Source organism: Suncus etruscus, chromosome 8, assembly GCF_024139225.1.
Source record: "Suncus etruscus isolate mSunEtr1 chromosome 8, mSunEtr1.pri.cur, whole genome shotgun sequence".
In the NCBI taxonomy this organism is placed as follows: Eukaryota; Metazoa; Chordata; class Mammalia; order Eulipotyphla; family Soricidae; genus Suncus; species Suncus etruscus.
In genome coordinates this window covers 15,004,879-15,021,141 of record NC_064855.1, presented here as the reverse complement: position 1 = coordinate 15,021,141, position 16,263 = coordinate 15,004,879, and positions in this window count along the sequence as shown.

The window sequence follows — 16,263 nt, the reverse complement described above, 5'->3', positions numbered from 1 at the left end:
AATAAAATAAAATAAAATAAAATAAAATAAAAAAGACTTTCCCTCCACCCCCAAAAAAAGACCCCCTTACAGCAGTGGGATGGTATAGCTCAGTAGCCATGTATAAGGTCCAGAGTTTGATCCCAAGCATAGACAGAAAAAAAAAAAGGAAGGAAGTACGAAGGGAAGGAAAAAAGAAAGGAGGGAAGAAAGCAAAAGAGGGAGTGAGGGAGAAGAATGAAAGAGTTTAGGGTATGCCGCATTCTTTCCAAAAAAAAAAAAAAGGGCCCGGAGAGATAGCACAGTGGCGTTTGCCTTGCAAGCAGCCGATCCAGGACCAAAGGTGGTTGGTTCGAATCCCGGTGTCCCATATGGTCCCCCGTGCCTGCCGGGAGCTATTTCTGAGCAGACAGCCAGGAGTAACCCCTGAGCACCGCCGGGTGTGGCCCAAAAAAAAAACCAAAAAAAGAAAGAGTTTAGGGAAGGGAGAAAGTGTTTGTGAACTGGTGTCATGGCTCCATGTTTTGTTTTTGTTTTTGGGCCACACCCAGCGGTGCTCAGGGGTTACTCCTGGCTGTTTACTCAGAAATAGCTCCTGGCAGGCATGGGGAACCATATGGGACACCGGGATTTGAACCAACCACCTTTGGTACTGAATGGGCTGCTGGCAAGGCAAACACCGCTGTGCTATCTCTCCGGGCCCATGGCTTCATGTTTTTGTTTTTTGTTTTTTTTTTTTTTTTTTGGTTTTTGGGCCACACCCGGTGATGCTCAGGGGTTACTCCTGGCTGTCTGCTCAGAAATAGCTTCTGGCAGGCACGGGGACCATATGGGACACCGGGATTCGAACCAACCACCTTTGGTCCTGGATCAGCTGCTTGCAAGGCAAACGCTACTGTGCTATCTCTCTGGGCCCATGGCTTCATGTTAAAGCAGAAAACTATCATGTGTTGTGGCTGGGTCCATAGCACAGAGGGTAGGACATTTGCCTTGCATGCAGCCAATCCAGATTCAACTCCCAAGCACCAACAGGAAGGATTCCTGAGTACAGAGCCAGAAGTAAGTCCTGAGTACCTCCAAAAAAGACAAAGAACATGTGCAAGACCTGAGTTTGATTTCTGGCATCACATGCCCTCCAAAGTGCCTGAGTGACTGGCGCTGGGTGCAATCCAAACCCTTCTGGAAGGATCGTAGGTGTCCCCAACCACATCCTCTTCTGCCCCGTTGGCTTGATTTGGAGCCTTTGTTTAGTTGATTTCTTAGTGTGTTTCCTTTTTGTATTTTATTTTGTTTTTGTTTGGGGACCACATTCGGTTGTGCTCAGGGCTTACTCCTGGCTCTGTGCCCTGGAGTCACTCCTGGCAGGGCTCAGGGAAACCAAAAGTAGTGCCAGGGATCAAATCCCACTTGGCTGCATGAAAGGCAAGAGCCTGGCTAGATTTATAATCTTTCCATTCCTGTTTTGGTTTGTTTGTTTGTTTGTTTGTTTTGTGGTGGGGGTGGGGCATCTTACCTGGTGATGCTCCAGCAGGCTCTGGGGACCTTGCTGGGGAGGCCACCAGAATCAGAGCCTCAGGCCTGTCCTCTCTCCTCAGTCCTTCCCCTCTGGAGTAGAAAGAGCCTCTCTCTCCCATGAGCCTCCTGGTATTTGGGGTGTTTTTTTTTTTCTTCTTCTCTCGGCTATACCAGTGGTCCTCAGAGGCCACACATGGCGGGGCTCAAAGGACTCAATGTGGAACCAGGATTCAAACCATTGTCAGTGTCAGTCTCCAAAGGTTTCTTTTCACCTTTGCACATCCAGCAGTGCTCAAGGCTTACTCCTGGCTCTGTGCTCAGGAAATCACATCCCTGCTATCCTCCAGGGACACTCCATAGGTCTTATCAAAGATTTGAACCCTAAGTTTTTTTTTGTTTTTTTTTTTTAATGAAACCACTGCTTAAATGATTGTTCATTTGTCCCACCTACCCTGTGCCCTTGGGATTTGAAGAAAGGGGAATTAACATAAATGTGATGTTACACTCCTAAAAAAAAAAAAAAAAAAGATTTGAACCACATTCTGCCACCATATTTCCTACCCCTGTGCCTTCCCTCCAGACCCTCTTTTTTGCCTTTTTAATGCTGTCCTCTTTCTGGCTTCCCTCCTGCACCCCATTCCCCATTCTTCTCTGAGTTCTTTCTGCCCAGGCAGAGTTCACTCCACCCTCCCATGAGACCAACTCAATACTCACCTTCTCCAGCTCCTTGTCTGACCCCCCTATATTCACTCCACAGATATATGCATCCAGGACTCAACAAAAGATTCTCTGGGACACTCTGGAGAGTGAATTTTCAAATCACCAGCATGAATCTAGGTGGAACTTTATTGTCTTTGGCGGGGGGGAGCACAAGGCTAAATACCCCTACCTGGGGGCTGGAGAGATAGCATGGAGGTAAAGTGTTTGCCTTGCATGCAGAAGGTCGGTGGTTCGAATCCCAGCATCCCATATGGCCCCCTGAGCCTGCCAGGAGCGATTTCTGAGCATAGAACCAGGAGTAACTCCTGAGCACTGCTGGATGTGACCCATAAAACAAAAACAAAAACATTTATTTAAATACCCCTACCTGACCTGCTCATGAGCTATTCCCAGCTCAACTGTAAGTGGGAGGGAAGGCTGTCTCTGGTGGTGGCTCTGGAGGTACAGAGGTCACAGTCTGTAAAGCCTGAGCTCAGCCATCCATCCAGGGGTCTCAAACTCAATTTACCTGCGGGCCCCAGGAGGCAAAGTCGGGTGATTCTTGAGTGCAAAGTCAGTAGTAAGCCTTGAACATTGGGGGTATGACCCAAACAACTAAAACAAAACAAAACAAAAAAAGATTCCTCTAGCTCAGGGCCACAAAATGTTGTACGGAGGGCCGCAAAGGGCCCACGGGCCCTGAGTTTGAGATTCCTGATAGACTAACTAGGGCTAGGGCGTCTGACAAGTTCTTTACAGGAAGCTACCCCTGAGCCAATTCCAACCTTAGGTGTGTCCTGGGGCAGGTGCTGGCAGAAGGAACCTGTCATTGTGCACATCAAGACCTTGCCAGGGACCCCAGCAGCTACAGGGGTTAGAGGTCCATCCCCGCCTCCCCCAACCTCTCCTGTCACCTCAGACCTGGAAACAATGTGGACTATGTGACCTGGATCTGGACATGCCTTTCTAGTGCCTCATTTCTGCACAGGAAAAACCAGGCAGGAGGGAGTTTCTCTGGCTTCTTTATCAGGAAGATAAGGATAAAGAGAAAAGGTTGGTTTGTTACAGAAAAATTCTCCCTTACCTCTACAAAGCACAGAAAGAAGGGCAGGGTTCAGGGGCTCAAGAGAGGCTGGCAGGGGCCGGAGCAGTGGTGCAGCGGTAGGGCGTTTGCCTTGCATGCTGCTAACATAGAACGGACCAAGGTCCTCCAGCGTTTCATATGGTCCCGGGAGCCAGGAGCAATTTCTGAGCGCATAGCCAGTAGTAACCCCTGAGCGTCAAAGGGTATGGCCCAAAAACAAAAACAACCAACAACTTGGCTGGAGAGATCGCACAGAGATAGGGTGTTTGCTTTAGAAACAGAAGGACAGTGGTTCGAATCCCGGCGTCCCATATGGTCCCCCGAGCCTGCCAGGAGTGATTTCTGAGTGTAGAGCCAGGAGTAACCCCTGAGCACTGCCAGGTGTGACCCCAAAACCAAAAACAACCAAGCAACAACAAAAAATACAGAGAGGGGGCCGGGCGGTGGCGCTGGAGGTAAGGTGCCTGCCTTGCCAGCGCTAGCCTAGGACGGACCGCGGTTCGATCCCCCGGCTCCCATATGGTCCCCCAAGAAGCCAGGAGCAACTTCTGAGCGCATAGCCAGGAGTAACTCCTGAGCGTCACAGGGTGTGGCCCAAAAACAAAACAAAACAAAAAAAAAAATACAGAGAGGCTGGTAGGGTCCTTCACCCCCTGCAAGGGACCCAAGATCCCTCCTGTCTCCCATCTCTCACTGTTGGGGGTGGTGGTGAGTGATTTTCTCTCTTTTTTTTTTCATTTCATTTTATTTATTTATTTATTTATTTTGGTTTCTGGATCACACCCAGCAGCACTCAGGGGCTACTTCCAGGCTCTGTGCTCAAAAATCACTTCTGGCAGGCGTAGGGGACCATATGGGATGCCTGGATTCAAACCACCATCTGTCCTGGATTGGCTGCATGCAAGGCAATTGCCCTATGCTATCTCTCTGTGCTATCTCTCTGGCCTATGTTTTTGTTTTGGGGGCCACACCCAGCAGTGCTCAGCGGTTACTCCTGGCTCTGTGCTCAGGAATTACTCCTGGCAGGCTCTGGGGACCATATGGGATGCTGGGATTGAATGTGGGTAGGTTGCATGCAAGGTAAATGCCCTCCCTGCTGTGCTATGGGTCTGCCCCCATTTTGTTGAACCACTTCAGTCCCAAGACTATGCTGCTCCATCTATAGTTATACAGTTATATATATAGTTTTATATGTATATGTATACACAGTTATATATATAGTTATACAGTTATAGTTATAGTTTTTGGGCACAGTTCCTGCAAAGGAAATAGAATATAGATTCTGAGATGCTCTGAAGCCCCCATCCTAATATCAAATGTCCTTTTAGGCCCAGGGATGAAGCTCAAGGGTAGACCACAGGCTTTGCATGTCGGAAGCCCTGATTTTGATTTCCTCCAAAAAAAAAAAAAAATACTACCCACAAAGGCCAGGGAGATCTCAAGAGATTGAAGCACAAGTTTTGCACACAGGAGACCTGGGTTTGATTCCCAGCAGCGCATATGGTTGCAAGGAGCAATCTTAGAGCAAGAAACCTGGAGAAGACACTGAGCAATGACAGGTGTGGCCCCCAAACCAAAACCAAAACAGATAAAAACAAAAAAGAAAGCAAAACAGAGCCTGAGTGATAGCACATTGGTAGGGTGGCGTTTGCCTGAATGCTGCTGACCTGGAACCGTTGTGAATTCAATCCCTAGCATCCCATATGGTCCCCTGAGCCTGCCAGGAGCAATTTCTGAGTACAGAGCCAGGCATAATCTCAGAGTGCCACAAGGTGTGGCCAAAAACTCAAATACAAAATCAGGGGCTGGAGCATACCAGAGGGTAGGACATTTATCTTGCACACAGCTGACCCAGGTTCAATCCCCAGCATCCTGTAGGGTCCATGGACCCTGCCAGGAGTAATTTTTTTTGGGGGGGAGCTACACCCGGCAGCACTCAGGGATTACTCCTGGCTCTATGCTCAGAAATTGCCCCCAGCAGGATCGGGGGACCATATGGGATGCTGGGATTCGAACCACCATCCTCTGCATGCAAGGCAAAAGACCTACTGCTGTGCTATCTCTCTGGCTTCCAGAAGTAATTTTTTTTTCTTTTTATTTCTTTTTTTGTTTTTGTTTTTGGGCCATGCCCGGCGGTGCTCAGGGGTTACTCCTGGCTGTCTGCTCAGAAATAGCTCCTGGCAGGCACGGGGGACCATATGGGATGCCGAGATTCGAACCGATGACCTTCTGCATGAAAGGCAAACACCTTACCTCCATGCTATCTCTCCAGCCCCAATTTTTTTTTCTTTTTAAGTTCGTTTTACTATTGAGCTTATTTTCGGATGAAAAATGGGAGAGGACATGGACAAATAAAAATTACATAGCTGATACAGACTTTAAATTTTAGTAGAAATGAAGATCCATGTTAAAGGTTAATTGAAGGGACCAAGGAGATAGTTCATCAGGTTAAACACATGCAATGGCCCTTGAGCACAGAGCTGGCAATGCCCCCAAGACTCACCAGGAGTGGAGAGAGGAGACAGAGGAGAGAGAGAGAGAGAGAGAGAGAGAGAGAGAGAGAGAGAGAGAGAGAGAGAGAGAGAGAGAGAGAGATTTTTGAGTGCAGAGCCAGGAATGACCCCTGAGTGCTGTCAGGTGTGGCCCTAAAATAAAACAAAAATCAGTTTTGTCAAAATGCATACACTGATCTTCAAATGCAAAATTCTAGAAAACAATGTCAAGTTCTTCTTGTTTGCCTGGGAAGTGATGTGTCAGGAAACTCCAGGGAATGCTCCCACATAGACTAGCAAGTGACCAAGCGAGAGAACAGTTCTCAGCAAGTCCCAGATTAGCCAGGCCTTGGTTTCTTTGTCCCCTGAGGTATCCAATCTGCTGTCTCTTTGCTTGTGTCACCCAGAATAGGTGCCTCCCATCTGCCATCATGCTTTGCTTGACTTCATCATCCAGATTCACGGGGCCTCTTGGCCTCTCTATCACCTCTGGTGCTCCCAGTTCTGAGTTCCTAAAGCTCTGGAGGGGACAGGCTAAGGCTAGATTACCCACAACAGGTGAGGGATAAAATTATCCTGGTGAGGGAAGGGCAGGCTGAGAAAGGGCAAACACAGGCAACAATGAACAGCAAACTGGTTTGTTTTTGCTGCTTTTGTTGTTTTCATTGGGCTGCACCTAGCAGTGCTCAGACTTACTCCTGGCTCTGTGCTAAGGAAGCACTCCCTGGTGGTGCTCCAGGGAAACATATAAGTCTCCTTCAGGGTTCCAACCAGAGCCAGCCCTGTGCCAGGCATGCGCCTAACCTTTGTTCTGGGTCCCCACAAAATTGTTATCCTAAAACTCAGAATTTACTGGCACTTGACCTCAAGGAGCTTATAATATGGGGATATTAAAAGTATAATAAGGTACCAGAGGGGCCGGAGAGATAGCATGGAGGTAAGGCGTTTGCCTTTCATGCAGGAGGTCATCAGTTCGAATCCCAGCATCCCATATGGTCCCTCGTGCCTGTCAGGAGCAATTTCTGAGCCTGGAACCAGAAATAACCCCTGACCACAGTCGGGTGTGACCCAAAAACCACACACACACAAAAAAAGGAGAGATAGCATGGAGGAAAAGCATTTGCCTTGCATGCAAAAGGACCGTGGTTCGAATCCCAGCATTTCATATGGTCCCCCGAGCCTACCAGGAGCAATTTCTGAGCATAGAGCCAGGAGTAACCCCTGAGAGCTGCTGGGTGTGACCCTAAAACAAACAAACAAACAAACAAAAGTATAATAAGGGCTTGGAGTGATGGTGCAGTGGTAGGACATTTGCCTTGCATGCAGCTGACCCAGGACAGACCGTGGTTCCATCTCCCTGCATCCCATATGGTCCCCCAAGCCAGAAGCAATTTCTGAGCACGTAGCCAGAAGTAACCCTTGAGCATCACTGGGTGTGCCCCCCCCAGGAAAAGAAAGTATAATAAAAAATGGGCTGGGGTGATAGCACAGTGGAAAGGCATTTGCCTTGTCTATGGTCAACCTAGAATGGACCCATGTTTCATCCCTGACATTCTGTGTGGTCCCCCAAGCCTGCCAGAAGCGATTTCTGAGCACAGAGCCAGGAGTAACCCCTGAATGCCGCCGTGTGGCCCAAAAACCAAAAAAAAATAAAGAAGTAACCTCTGAGCAATGCCCAAAAACAAACAAAAAGTATAATAAGGGGCCTGAGAGATACCACATTGGTAGGGCATTTGCCTTGCATGCAGCTGACCTGGGAGGTTCTACTCCCTGCATCCCATATGGTCTCCTAGCCTACCAGGGGCAATTTCTGAGTGCAGAGCCAGGAGTGACCCCTGAATGCCACTGGGTTTGGCCCCAAAATCAACCAACCATTCAATCAATAAATACATTTAAAAAAGGGGGCCGGTTGCCCAGAGAGATAGCACAGCGGCGTTTGCCTTGCAAGCAACCGGGTGTGGCCCAAAAACCAAAAAAAAAAAAGGGGGGGCGGTGAGGTGGCGCTAGAGGTAATGTGTCTGCCTTGCAAGCGCTAGCCATTGAAGGACCACGGTTCTCCCATATGGTCCCTCCAAGCCAGGGGCAATTTCTGAGTGCTTAACCAGGAGTAACCCCTGAGCATCAAATGGGTGTGGCCCCAAAAACAAAAAAAAAAAATAGTATGATAGGGACCGGAGAGATAGCATGGAGGTAAGGCATTTGCCTTGCATGCAGAAGGACGGTAGTTCGAATCCTGGCATCCCATATGGTCCCCGGTGCCTGCCAGGGGTGATTTCTTTTCTTTTCTTTTTTTTTTGTTTTTTGTTTTTGTTTTTTGGGCCACACCCGGCAATGTTCAGGGGTTACTCCTGGCTGTCTGCTCAGAAATAGCTCCTGGCAGGCACAGGGGACCATATGGGACATCGGGATTTGAACCAACCACCTTTGGTCCTGGATCGGCTGCTTGCAAGGCAAATGCTGCTTTGCTATCTCTCCGGGCCCCCAGGGGCGATTTCTGAGCATAGAGCCAGGAGTAATCCCTGAGAGCTGCCAGGTGTAAAAAAAAAAGTATGATAAAAGAGGCCTGAGCGATAACATAGTCTATAGGACTTTTGCCTGGCATGTGGCCGACCCGGGTTTGGTCCCTAGTGTCCCATAGGTCCCCTGAGCCTGCATAGAGTGATTTCTGAGCACAGAGCCAGGATTAACCCCTGAGCACTGATAGGTGTGGTCTCGAAACCTAAGTAAATAGTATAATGAAAGATGCTGAATCGGGCCGGAGAGATAGCACAGCGGCATTTGTTTTGTAAGTAGCCGATCCAGTACCAAAGGTGGTTGATTCGAATCCTGGCATCCCACATGGTCCCCCGTGCCTGCCAGGAGCTATTTCTGAGCAGATAGCAAGGAGTGACCCCTGAGCACCGCCAGGTGTGCCCCCCCACAAAAAAAAAAAAAGATACTGAATCAGAGCCCGAGCAATAATACAATGGCTAGGATGTTTGCCTTATACACATGACTGACACAGGTTTGGTATCTGGTGTTCCTTATGATCCCCCAAGCCCTTCAGGAATGATTCTTGAGCATTGCTGGTATCTCTCTCTCTCTCTCTCTCTCTCTCTCTCTCTCTCTCTCTCTCTCTCACACACACACACACACACAGACACACACACACACACACACACACACAAAGATACTAAATCACAGAAAGAAGAAGCTGGAAAAGTGGAATCACAGGTAAGATGTTTGCATGCACCCAGGTTGGTTCTTCTACAGCTTATGGTCCCCAAGCCTCGATAGCCAGGACTAATTTTGGATGCCAGGATAAGCACAGCCAGGAGGAAGCCCTGAGGTGGGGCCCCAAAATCATACCAGAGGAAAACAAACACAAGAGGTTGGGACCTCTTGGGTGCTCTGAGCTTTCATTTTTTTTTATTTTTATTTTTGTTTTGTTTTGTTTTGGGTCACACCCAGTGGCACTCGGGTTACTCCTGGTTCTGTGCTCAGAAATTGCGCTCAGAAATTGCTCATGACTGGCACAGGAGACTATATGGGATGTAAGGATTTGAACCAGAGGCCATCAGGGGTTGGCCGCATGCAAGGCAAAAGCCCTACCACTGGTCTATCTCTCTGGCCCCTCCTCTAAGCTTTCAAAGCACTGCAGCAATGGGCCGAAAACTGAAGAGAAAGGGAGGTCCAAATGAAAGTAGGGAAGGGCACTTGCCTTGCATGTAGCTAACCCGGGTTAGAGATAGCACAAGGGCGTTTGCCTTGCAAACATCCAACCCAGGACCCAAGGTGGTTGGTTCGAATCCTGGCATCCCATATGGTCCCCTGTGCCTGCCAGGAGCTATTTCTGAGCAGATAGCCAGGAGTAACCCCTGAGCACTGCCGGGTGTGGCCCAAAAACCCAAAAAAAAAAAAAAAAAAAAAAGAGAGAGAGAGAAAAAAGAAACCCAGCATGGGGCCGGAGAGATAGCATGGAGGTAAGGCGTTTGCCTTTCATGCAGAAGGATGGCAGTTTGAATCCTGGCATCCCATATGGTCCCTTGAGCTGACTGGGGGCGATTTCTGAGCATAGAGGAAGGAGTAGCCCCTGAACACTGCCAGGTGTGACCCAAACCCCCCCCAAAAAAAAAGAAAGAAAGAAAAAAGAAATCAGCCCCAAGACATGATTTCTGAGCACAGATCAGAAGTAACCTGAGAACCCTAAGCACTCCTGAGTGTGCCCTTCCCCGAATAAGGGGAGTGAGAAAAAGGGAGCAAGCATACATGTGTGTGTGTGTGTGTGTGTGTGTGTGTGTGTGAGATATGTGTGTGTGTGATATGTGTGTGGGGAGAGAGAGAGAATAGAAAGAGGCAAGAGCACCTTGCATGTGGCCAACCTGGGTTCAGACTCTGACACCACATATGGTCCCCCAAGACCTGCCAGGAATGATCCCTGAGTGCAGAGCCAGGAATAAGCCCTGAGCCCTGGGTATGGCTCAAACAAACAAACAAAGGGAGTATCCAGAGATCTGGAGCCGAGCAGGGAGAAGCAGAGAGAGAGAGAGAGAGCAAGAAGCAGAGAGAGGGGAAAGAAGGTGAACTGAGCCCAGAGAGAGACAGAGCTGAGAAGGCAGGAAGGAGGGAGGCAAAGATGAGCAAGAAACGACGAAGTGCAACTGAGAAATCTGTCTCCATGGTGACAGTCCAGAGGAGGGAGAAGGAATATAAATCGGATTATGAGTTGGGGGAGTAGAGGAGGGGTTTCCCCACACAAGACCCTCCCCTTCAGACCTTTTCAGAAGGCCTCCCAGGCCAGACCCAGCAGTGTCATAAAAACTAAAGCTTAGGGGACTGGAGAGAGAGCACAGCGGTAGGGTGGCCTTGAACAACGCAGTCGATCCAGGAAGGATGGTGGTTCGAATCTCGGCATCCCATATGGTTCCTCAAGTCTGTCAGGATCAATTTCTGAGTGCAGAACCAGGAGTAATCCCTAAACACTGCCGGGTGTGACACAAAAATAAAAACAAAAACAAAACCTGAAGCTTGGGAGGGCCCAGTTCTTCGCTCCACACCCCCCACAATCCTGTAGGGGAGTATTGGGGGTACTTTCCCCACTGACCCCTGTTTCTCCTCAGAGCTCCAGTGAGGGAGGGAATTAGTTTCAAGCTCTTTAGTGTAGATGGACCCCAGGGTGGGTGCAGGGACCTCTCTGGGGGGCAGCCGCTACTCCTTTTAGAGACATGCTCAAGCTCCAAGCTAGAAAGCAGTGGTGGAAGGAGATCCTCGGCTTCAAAGTCATTTTCTCTTTAACTGGCCTCCCTCTAGCTCTGCTTTCCTAATGGGAGCTGTCCCCATAGAACAGGAGGGAGAGCTGGAGAAGTAGGGTGTTTGCCTTGCATGCAGAAGGATGGTGGTTTGAATCCCGGCATCCCATATGGTACCCCAAGCCTGCCAGGAATGATTTCTGAGCGTAGAGCCAGGAGTAACCCCTGAGTGATATCAGGTGTGACCCCCCCCAAAAAAAAAAAGAACAGGAGGGGGCTGTTGGGGTAGGAGACTCTTACACTCACTCTATTCTATTTTGGGGGGCCACACTCAGTGTTTCTCAGGGGTCATGATCCCTCAGGGATCATTCCCATGCTCAGGAAACTGTATGGGATGCCAGGGATTGAACTCAGGATTGGTCCCGTATAAGGCAGACATCCTCCCTACTGTACTATGGCTCCAACCCCTCTCATCTCATTCTTAGAAAAATAGGATCAGGGGGCCTAGAATCAGGGAGCCGGCGAGATAGCATGGAGTTAAGGCGTTTGCCTTCCATGCAGAAGGACGGTGGTTCGAATCCCAGCATCTCATATGGTCCCCTGTGATTTTTGAGCGTAGAGCCAGAAGTAACCCCTGAGTGCTGCCGGATGTGACCCAAAAAACAAAAAAAAAGGAAAAAAAAAGAGAGAATCAGGGTTCAGTCCAGAGAGATGGACAGTGAGCAAGGCACTTGCCTTGTGGTTGGATGACTGTGGTTCAATCCCCCCACTCCAGCCCTCAAGAATGAATCCTAACCCCCACTTCAAGAAAGAGAGAGAACCAGGGAAACTTAAGCCACATTCCACATTCCTTAGCAAAGATCCCTGGGGAACCCTGGTGGGAACTGCAAAGAAGGGGAAACTGAGGCCAAGTCATTTCTGCAGCACTGAGAATCCCTGTGGAGCCAGAACCAGCTAGAACCAATTTGAGAGCCCCCCACCTCAAAAGAGAGTCGGACTGGGGCTCTGTGTAGTCAAATGTCCCTGTAAATGAATGGGGGGGGGGCGAGACACAATCCTCCCCCACTGGCCTGTGGACAAATAACAGCTTAAAGGGCAGGGACCTGCCCAGCATCTCAAACAGCCAGCTCAGCCCTGACCTTTTTCTGCAGGGCTGGCCCAGCGCCTCCTCCTCTGCCCCTCCCAGACTCTGGGTAGATGGGGTCTCTGATCTCTCAGGGGACTGACAGAAGTCACATTTTGGGGGCCGGGCGGTGGCGCAAGAGGTAAGGTGCCTGCCTTGCCTGCGCTAGCCTTGGACAGACTGCGGTTCGATTCCCTGGTGTCCCATATGGTCCCCCAAGCCAGGAGCAACTTCTGAGCGCATAGCCAGGAGTAACCCCTGAGCGTCAACGGGTGTGGCCCAAAAACCAAAAAAAAAAAAAAAAAAAAGAAGTCACATTTTGCCCTCAAGTCCCAGGGGAGTGGGAGTGAGTGGATGAGTGGGTCCGGGGTAGGGGATAGAAGCAGCTGGACCCCTGAGAGGTTCAAGGTTACAGTTTGGGCAGTGGGGTGGTTCAGCAGGAGGTTACAGGCCCCAGCTATGAGCCCTGAGTTCACCTCTGAATCAAAACTGAAGCAGGCTCAAATCCAGGGGGCAGAAGTACCCCTGGCTCCAGCACCAACCATCAGCACCTACTTAGGAAATCCCTCCCAGCAATGGCTAAGAGGTACCAGACAACCCAGTCTGAGCACTGGGGGTAGGGGGTGCACTGAGGAGGAAAGTCCTCAAGGTCCTCCAGTGTCCTCCCTAGGCTGTCTGGATCAGGAGCCCTTGAACACATTTTGGCTTGGTTTGCTGCTGTTGTTATTTTTTTTTTTTGGGGGGGGGGGCTACACTCAGCTGTGCCCAAGGAGGACTCCTAGTTGGACTCAGGGACAACATGTGGTGCTGGGGATAAAATCTGGGTCAACTGTATTCAAGGCAAGCGTCCTCCCCTACCCGCTGTGCTATCTCTCTGGTCCTGACATATTTCTTTTGCAAGGAGGGAAAACCCAGATCTGTTGGTTGCACATATACTACTGCCCACTTAGTGCTCAGGGAAAGGTCCTGGTGGAAGTTTGGGATCCAAGCGATGTAGGAGAGGAGACAGAAACCCAGCCTTGGGGCCGGGAAGGTGGCGCTAGAGGTAAGGTGTCTGCCTTGCAAGCGCTAGCGTAGGACGGATCTCGGTTCGATCCCCCGGTGTCCCATATGGTCCACCTAAGCCAGGGGCGATTTCTGAGCACATAGCCAGGAGTAACCCCTGAGCGTCAAATGGGTGTGGCCCAAAAACCAAAAAAAAAAAAGAAACCCAGCCTCCTGGAGGCAAAGCTGTGCTCCAGCCCAGTGAGCTCTGGCCCAGTGTGGTAAGCAAGGGCTTAATGGGTGACAATTTACCTCCAAATGTAGTGGTTTAGGGAACTAAAGAAATAGTAAGCTGGTAGGGCACTTGTTGCTAACCCAGGTTCAAGCCCATATGGTCAGGAGTGATCCCCTTGCATAGCTAGGTACAGTCCCACAACCAGGGAAAACAAACAAAAAGCCACCTTACTGATTTATGATTACATTTACATTTGGAAGGAACTCGTGTTAAAAATGCCTAAATTTAGGGGCCGGGCGGTGGCGCTGGAGGTAAGGTGCCTGCCTAGGAGACGGACCGCGGTTCGATCCCCCGGCGTCCCATATGGTCCCCCAAGCCAGGAGCGACTTCTGAGCGCATAGCCAGGAGTAACCCCTGAGCGTTACCGGGTGTGGCCCAAAAACCAAAAAAAAAAAAAAAAAAAAAAAAAAGCCTAAATTTGAAGCTGGATAGTATGGTAGGTAAGGCGCTTTTCCTTGACCTGAGTTTGGTCCCTGAATTCTAATATGGTCCCCCAACACTGCCAGTAATTTCTTTTACTTTTTTGGTTTTGGGGCCACACCTGGCGACACTTGGGTTACTCCCGACTCTTCATTCAGAAATCACTCCTGGCAGGCTCAGGGTACTATATGGGAAGCCGGGGATTGAACTTGGATCCATTCCAGGTTGTCTGCATGCAAGGCAAATGACCTACCCGCTGTGCAATTGCTCTGGCCCTCATTAGTAATTTTTTTTTTTTTTTTTTTTTTAGTTTTGGAGCCACACCCGGTGATGCTCAGGGGTTACTCCTGGCTATTTCTGGCTCCAGGGATCATATGGGACACCAAGGTACCAAACCGTGGGTCCGTCCTAGGCTGGCATGCTCAAGGCAGACACATTACAGCTCGCACCACAGCTCCGGCCGGCCCCAATAATTAATTTCTGAGTACAGAGCCAGGAGTAATGCCTGAGCTGCTGGGTATGGTCCCAAAACAAAAACAGGTGCCTAAATTTGGGCTGGAGCAATAGTACAGCGGAACGGAGGCTTACCTGGCATGCAGCCCACCTAGGTTTAATCCCTTGGCACCCCGTATGGTCTTCAGGCCATGCCAAGAATGAACACAGAGTCAGGAATAAACCCTGAACACTTCTCAGTGTGACTCATAACAATCAAAAAAAGAGAAGCCTCATTGTCCCCCTTCTCTCTAGAGGTACCCCATACCTCCCAGGCAAGCAAGGAGGACCTCTAAGTACCTTGGAGCACCTCTATATTCGAGGGACCACTCCAGGTACAGTGCCCAGGAGCCATGTGGGGGCTCAAACTCAGGGCACCAGCTGCAGCCCTGGACCCCTCTCCCTGGCTGAACATTCTCTTCACCCAGAGTATCTATCCCCGGGCCCATCTCTAGGCCTTTCACCCACTGCTCTCCCACACACACTGATGTCAACCGGGCTAAGTAGGCACCTCAGCTCTGGGGAGCAAGGGTCTTCGTGGGTCCGTTTGCTTTCTCCACTTAGCACAGTCCCCACCATCCACAGAATGATGAATGAACCCGGTTCCAGGGTGGCTAGTGCCAATTACCAGCCATAGTTGTGATAAGGTCGGGAATTCCACAAGCACCCCTTTAATGACTCCAAGAGGCAGAGACCATGCAAAAGCAAGGGGTTTTATTATGCAAGCATATGCAGGGGCTCTCAGTGGCCTAACATAAGCCAGAGGATGAGGGCCCCCGAATCAGATTTAACAAACCTTTATATAGCTTTTCAGACAGTGGAAATTTACAGTAGGGTGGTCCATTTCAGGAAGTACGTGACACTTGACATTTGCTCAGTTACATTTTTGCAAGATTTAGAAAACTACAAGTCACAAAGTTTGCAACAGTTAAAATGTATGTTTTGGTCAAGGGCAAGTTCTTAGGATTTAGGAAGGGGTGGGGTCCAGGCCATTAAGGGCGAGTCCTCAGGAAGCTGCAGAGCAAAATTATTTTATTTCTTTTACCTTTCAGTTGGTACCATCTCAGGCCCTTCCCTTTTACTCCCGCCTGCCCTTCTGGCTCCTCCCATGTTACCCTTCCCCCAATGTCATATGCTAATCTTTTATTTTTATTTATTTATTTTTGGTTTTTGGGTCACACTCAGGCATTACTCCTGGCTCTATGCTCAGAAATCGCTCCTGGCAAGGCTCAGGGGACCATATGGGATGCCGGGATTCGAACCTTACCTCCATATCCGGGCCCCATCATATGCTAATCTTACCTGGATGGTCAAACCCACCCACAGCTGGGAGGGGTCTGTGGTTAGTAATTAAGGGATTGCTTGGGTGGAGCTGGAGAGAAAGCAGATGAAGCAGGGGTCAAGGAGGGCAGCTAGGAGAGGCTGCTTAGCTTAGAAGCCATGTGGAGAAATGCACCTGGCAGTTAGGGCCATGAAGTAAAGCTGACTATCTCCTGAATCTTCAACTGACTTCCTGTGGATCATATCTGCACCATTTCCCTGCAACCATCAAACCCACAGGTAAAGGTGAAGGGGCTACAAGCAGAACTGAGAAAGGCCTCGCCCACCGACACTAGGATTCTATATTTTATACTTAAACAAAGCCCCACACCTTTACACCTGGTGAAACAACCTCTGAATTTTTTTTTTTTTGGGCCACACCCAGTAACGCTCAGGGGTTACTCCTGGCTATGTGCTCAGAAGTTGTTCCTGGCTTGGGGGACCATATGGGACACCGGGGGATCGAACCGTGGTCCGTCCAAGGCTAGCGCAGGCAAGGCAGGCACCTTACCTTTAGCGCCACCGCCCGGCCCCAACCTCTGAATTCTACTTTTGTTTTTTTTCTTTTTTTTTGGGGGGGGGGGCACACCCGTTTGATGCTCAGGGGTTACTCCTGGCTAAGCGCTCAGAAA